This window comes from Amaranthus tricolor, chromosome 3, assembly GCF_026212465.1.
Source record: "Amaranthus tricolor cultivar Red isolate AtriRed21 chromosome 3, ASM2621246v1, whole genome shotgun sequence".
Classification (NCBI taxonomy): Eukaryota; Viridiplantae; Streptophyta; class Magnoliopsida; order Caryophyllales; family Amaranthaceae; genus Amaranthus; species Amaranthus tricolor.
The window spans coordinates 25,966,568-25,973,510 of record NC_080049.1 but is presented as its reverse complement, the minus strand read 5'-3'; positions in this window follow the sequence as shown (position 1 = coordinate 25,973,510).

The following is a 6,943-nucleotide window of genomic DNA, read 5'->3' as shown; positions in this document are numbered from 1 at the left end:
AAATAAGGATACAAGTGTGATAATAATAATGATGGTTACATCATCATCACATTTTAAAGGATTGAAAAAAAATCATGACAAAGTAAATTATAAACCATTTTTTTAAAATGAGGTTATTTTATATTAGTTATATGTATTGATATTCCACCTACATTGAAGATTATTTATATTATTTTTTAGCTATGTTTTAAAGTGGAAAAAAATGTATACTTTAAGTAAGATAGAACTCAACTATGCAAGGATATTTTCAAATTGTTTGTTCAAATAGGCACCCATAAATTTCAAATTGAATACTAATTCATAGTAATATATTTCCTTCGTTTACTAGTGTTCTTCTCTTTTATTTTAAAGAGCGAAATTTGATTAAGATTTTTAAGACATATATAGATGATAAAATATATCTGTGAGATCTCGTTTGATTCGTTTTAATGTATAACTTTTCACTATATATTTTTATAATTTTTTATGATACGTATTTAAAGATATTAAGGCTCAAAATTTACTTTAAAAACTGTGCAAAAATTAACAAGAAGCAAAAAAAAAAGGACCAAATTAATATTATTTTTCCTACTAATTGCTTGATATATGCCACACTGGTTACACAAAGCTAAATTAAATTATCTTTCAATTGCAACTTCAAATTAAAGCTCCAATTAATTAAAAATTCCCTACACTTTTGGAATTAAAGCCAAAGATTATGTCTAATAATTCTTTCATAGAAGCATGGCCTACAACTTATAATCATCATTTTGTATAAAGTATATCTCACTAATAAAAATTATGATCAAATCATAATATTTAATGGCAAATTAAGTTAAACAAAAGCAAGACAACCCTTAATCAAATTAAAAATCAAAATTCAAAATTCGAAGGAATATGAAAAATATAGAGAATCAGACTTACAAGTATTGTAGTAGATGAAAAACCATAAATATGGGGATATCTATCTAACCCTGCAGTCCCCACCGCCATAAATAAGTAGGTTGTAACGTTAAGCACCAAAATGAGTATGTATGTAGGTAATAGGAGTAGTAAATAGTATTGCATTAATTTTGTTCTTCAATGAGGTGATAGAAACTGCTTGCAATGTCTATACATTTGATTTTTGAATGCATTATTCTCCTCTACCTCTCAATATCATTTGCTTTTTGTGTGAAAATTGTGAAAAAATTAAAATTAAATTGAAGATTAAGACAATAAAATATATAAATGATAAAAATGACTAATTAAGATAAAGATTAAAGAGATAATAAATTTGTGTATGAAATTATAAGAAAGAGAGTGAAAATATTGTCCAAAAAAAAATGGTGCAAAATCACAGAATAGACTTACTGTCTGTTTGGTAATTGGTAGTAAATGGTGGAAATTGTAATGGAAAGCTAGTGTAATATTGATAGGAATGTCTTTTGACAAATTTAATAATCATGCTTATTCTTCTTCAACAATATTATTTTTCTTCACAAAATAATTTCTAATACATTACTATTTAAACATATAATATTAGGTTGTAATAAAAATTTATGAAAAAAAATTTTTTTATGATCAAACTTTCATTACACTATAAAACATTTTTATTACACCAACTAATACCATATACCACTCTAAAATGAAAGTGATGATAATGATTGTGCAGGAAATTAAATAGAAAGAAGATTACATGGCCAAATTTAAGCTTGTAGACTCCATTCCATACGGCAGTATATTGATTGCCTCATCTAATTCCATGTCTGATTCTATGGTCCACTTCTCTTTGCTTACCTTAATTAATGTTGCGTTTATTGTTTTTTTTTTATTTATCTAGAAATAAATAAAGTTAAAGGATGTGTAATATAATTGAATTTATTCATTGCCTCGTCTAAATTCAAAAAAAAAAAAGTGTAATGAAAAAGGATTGAAAAGGGAGGGAAAGAATTTGATTATTAAATTCTTGCTGAATTCGCATGATTTTTGCTGAATTGAGAGTGCAGTTGCTCATTTTTAGTTTAATTCATATATAGTACTCCCTTTGTTTTTTTTCACGGTTTTTAAAGCATATTTTAAACCTCAAATATCTCTAAATACACAAAATAAAAAATTATGAAAAATACATAATAAAAAAGTACACATTAGGATGAATCTAACGAAATTTCACAAGGATATATTTTATCTTCTAAATATATGTCAAAAACATTAATTAAATTTCTCTCTCCTTAAAATGAAATATTCTAAATGGGAAGAACATTAGAGAACAGAGGGAGTAGTTGAATTCAAAAACTCAAAGAATTTGAATTTGATATTTGTTATACCGCTCCGGTATTTTTTTGTTCATCTCGTTAACTTTTTAAATAGTTTATAAAGTAAATTTTGTGTTTTAATATCTCAAAATTGGCATCATAAAAAATTATAAACAATATAATAAAAAAGTATACATTAATACGACTCTAATGTGATCTCACATGCATATATTTTATATCTATATATGTCTCAAAAATCTTAATTAAATTTCTCTCTTCAAAATAAAATATTATAAATGGGAAGAACATTAGAAAGTAGAGAAAGTACTAAGTTATTAGATTTCACTAGGTATATTAAAAAGTTTATTACATATCTTTCATTGGAAATTAATATGTAAGTTAATTTTTATAGATTAAAAAGTAAGTTATGTAATTTTAAAAAATTTTATTGGTTACTAAAAGATTCCAATTTTAAAAAACCATTGTAAATTTAAAAATAAAAGATAACGGAGGTATGTTGTCCCGCTACATTGTTTAATTAATTTGGTATAGCTCAAACAAAAAATAAATTGTACCTTTTTTTTTGAATAATAAATAAATTGTACCTTTTTTTTTTTAATACAGTGATAAATAAATTGTACCTAATCATTGGACAAGGTGCAAAAGACAATTAATTAGGTACAAATGTACAATACAAATTCGTGACAAGCTATTAACTTCAAATAATTTATTAATAAAAAATTAGTAGGTGTAGTTAATCGTTATGTACTCGTGAATGTTAATCGGTTGCAACTTGCAAGTGGATATTCCCCTATTAAGTCCTCATGTTTGTTTCTTTAACCACATGCTACATTATCACGTTTATTCCACCGTTTTTTATATTTAGATTTAAAAATTCATCTTTGATTATCAATTTTCTCTAATCTAAATTAAAAAAAATATTTATGTGAGATCCTAAAAAATATAATCATCTCATATATAAATAGAAAATATAAGTGACATTTCGATTATAAAAAAAATTGTAAATAAGTCATCATAATACAGAATATTTAATATGCAATTTTAGCAGGGAAGCCGAAGGGAGAGCCTCAAGTGATCGATTGAAGAGATGATATTGTGCAAACTATCAAGTTGAAATATCTAGAATTAATAATGAAGAATAATGAGGAGAATGATGAAGATCTAATGCATTGAATTTATATTGGATGACTCAAATGGAGAACATCCACAAGGGTGTTGTGTGATTGAAGATTCTCAAACAAATTAAAAGATAAACTTTACCGAGTTGTAGTCTAATCAACATTGTTTATGGACAAAATATTGACCAGATAAGAAGATATATAAGCAAGAGATAAAAATAGCAAGGATGTGAATGTTAAAGTGGATTTGTGGACACACCATGATAGATAAGATCAAGAAACTAATTAAAAAGAGAGAGGCTACAAATTGCACCGATCTCCACAGAGATGTCTGAAAGTAGATTGAGATGGTTTTTGCGCGTGTCTAGAAAAAACACAAACGCGTCAATGGAAAGGGTGGAGAACTTCACGATTGATTGCTTTTACATTTCTATGGTCATGTTATTAGCCTTACTATTTTTTTTTAGCAATGTCTTGTTGTATTTTTTGTCTTGTCTCATCTTGCTTTGCTTTCCTTTTTATGGATTTATCGAATTGAGGACCGCATCCTTCTTTATGGATATGATTTTTCGTCTTCCATTCTTGCCCATGCTTTGACCATATAACCTATGAGCGAATATACAATGGACATGATGATAATCTTTAACTGACTATGTATTTGCTTATAAATAAAAAACAAGATATAAACACAATATAGTTTGATGAACAGTAGTTACAATACAAGTGTAACAATAAATAATAATAGAGGTAGTTTTAATATTTAACTAATAAGTTCAATTTATTGGAAATTAACAAATTTTTATCTCAAATCAGTGATGATTTTAACATACTGAAGTCATAGCCTCGATCTTTTTCATTTGACTTCCTTTACATTACAATAATCTTGCATTTAAAAACGCAATTTCACAAAATAGTTTATACAGATGATTACAATTTTTAAATGCTATTCCTATCGTAATGTCCATTTCTTTATCTATTTGCTTTATAACAAAGCCAAACAGATTAATGCAAAAAATCATTATAGTCTTACCCGGCCCTATTTTTTATGTGAAATTATTATGACTAGTAACATATGGTGAGAAAAATATCACTATTATTAACCATTCTTAAAGTAACATAATAGTATAATTGTTGTAAATTAGACGAATCTTCAAAAAATGAGGTCAAGTCAACTAAGGCAGAGGATATAGTGTTTGTTGACCTTGTTGTATACTTCATTTGAAAGTGATAACCAATTAACCATTAACCACATTACTGAACAGGCTGTATATTAAAAGTGGTGTCATGACCAAGGACCATCCACTGAGAGCGAGTGTTATCCCAATTCTAACTCAGCCTATTGTCTTTCTTTTTATTTCTTTTATAAGAAGGGTCATAGAGCCACCCCTAATTTTAGAGTCTATGTCTAATTTTTTTAAGACTTGGTGAATTTAAATTTTAATATTGATCTAAAAATTATATGGATTTGAGTTTGGGTCTCGGGTCTTTAACTCCAAAATTAATTTAGACTATTTTTCTAGACTCAGTTAAGATCCAACACACTATAAAACTAACTTGTTACACAATCCAAAATAAATTTTTAACCCGCTATTCTTGTAAGTAATCATCTCTCGGTAAGAGACTTTAAATCAAGGAGCTTATATACTCACACTTTGTAGTTTGCATAATTAGTTGGGTTCTTTAACACATATATGAGACCCATCTCACAAAAAAAATTGTCTCATACAATAAATTATGATTTTAATTGTGTTCAAACCTATTCTATACATAGGTGTTCTCTTGAGAGACCATCTTTTGTAAAGACGGCTCACAAAAGCCTAGCCTAAATATAATTTATGTTAATTTAAAAAAAAATGATGCTAAAATTAAAGCGCGCGTGTGAGTGGAATGTGAAAAGTCACATAATATATTTGTTATAACAACATTTAATTAGGGTTATAACATGATATATTTGGTGTTATACCAGCATATATTTGGGGTTTATAACAATATTTATTTGGGTTATAACATAATCTATTTGAAGTTATAACAATATATATAATTGCGGTTATAACATAAGATATATGGGGTTATAACAACATATATTTAGGGTTATAACATGATATATATGTGGTTATAACATAATATATTTGGGGTTATAACATAATATATTTTGAGTTGTAATAATATATGTTTGAGGTTATAATATATATATATATATATATATATATATATATATATATATATATATATATATATATATATATATATATATATAGGATTATAACAACATATATTTGGGATTATAATATAATATAGTTAGTGTTATAAAAATACTATATCCCAAACCAGACTATTATATACCCAGCTACATAACTTTAAATCCCCCTAATATATAATACTATAACCCTAAATACAGACCATTATATACTCAAATATATTATGTTATAATTCCAACCACAAACCATTATATACCAAACTATATAATGTTATAACTCTGAACACAGATTATCATATACTCAAATATATAATACTATAACTCCAAACACATAATATTATAACCCCAAATACAAACCATTATATACCCAACTATGTATTATTATAACTTCAAATACAGATCATTATATACCCAATTATACGCACGTGTTTAAAAAGTTTGATTAATTTTTCTTTTTTAAAATTAAAAATTGGGCCGGCCCAAACTTGAAACGTTTATTATAGAGACGGTCTCAAGTAAAAATTTAAATTCTATATATATTTGGACTTAATTTAGACTTATATAAAATATAGTGTATTAATATTTATGAAAACTTGTAAAATGTAAAAATATTTTAAGTATAAGCTAAAATTTATTCGTAACCCACTTAAGACCTTAAACACATCAAACCCAACTCAGACCAATGCTATCTAGAGTATTAAAATTGGCGCTCCATTTTCTTTTAAGTTTGCAATGAAATAAACAAAACGACAGACAGTTGAAATTTCAGATCATTAAGTTCAATTCCGAATATGACATTTTTAGGTGTTTTCATATCAAATAGGGTCAATTTTTATTTAATCTGCTAACCAATTAAGTCATTTTAAAGTGATTCGTTGTTTCAAATGGTGAAAATATCAAAGTAAATTTAATATAATTAATTTCACAAAATCTCAAATGAGATAGTAGAACGGTAAAACCATTTTCGTTGGATCTACAATCTTAAAATAATCACTTATAATTTTAAAATAATCATTTACAAAGTTATAGTTATAAAATGATCAATTATAACCTTAAAGTGATCATTTTTATAGCTCTAAAATGATTATTTATAATCTTAAATTGATCAATTACAATCTTAAATTAATCAATAATCAATTAAAAAAATAAATTAATTATATAAATTTGTGTCATGATGAAACTATCTCATACAAGACAAATTAGATTAATCAGGGAAAGAAGCGTGAAGATTAATACTAAAATTTACCATTTAATAAATAAGGCAAGTTGTTAGAGCTAATCAACATAGGCTGGATAGCAAGCCATAAAGAACAGACCCAGATGGTTTGATTCTAGAAAAAAATATGTCCAGCGTAATAGGGTGTTCCTGAAAACCTAACATGAAAACCCACAAG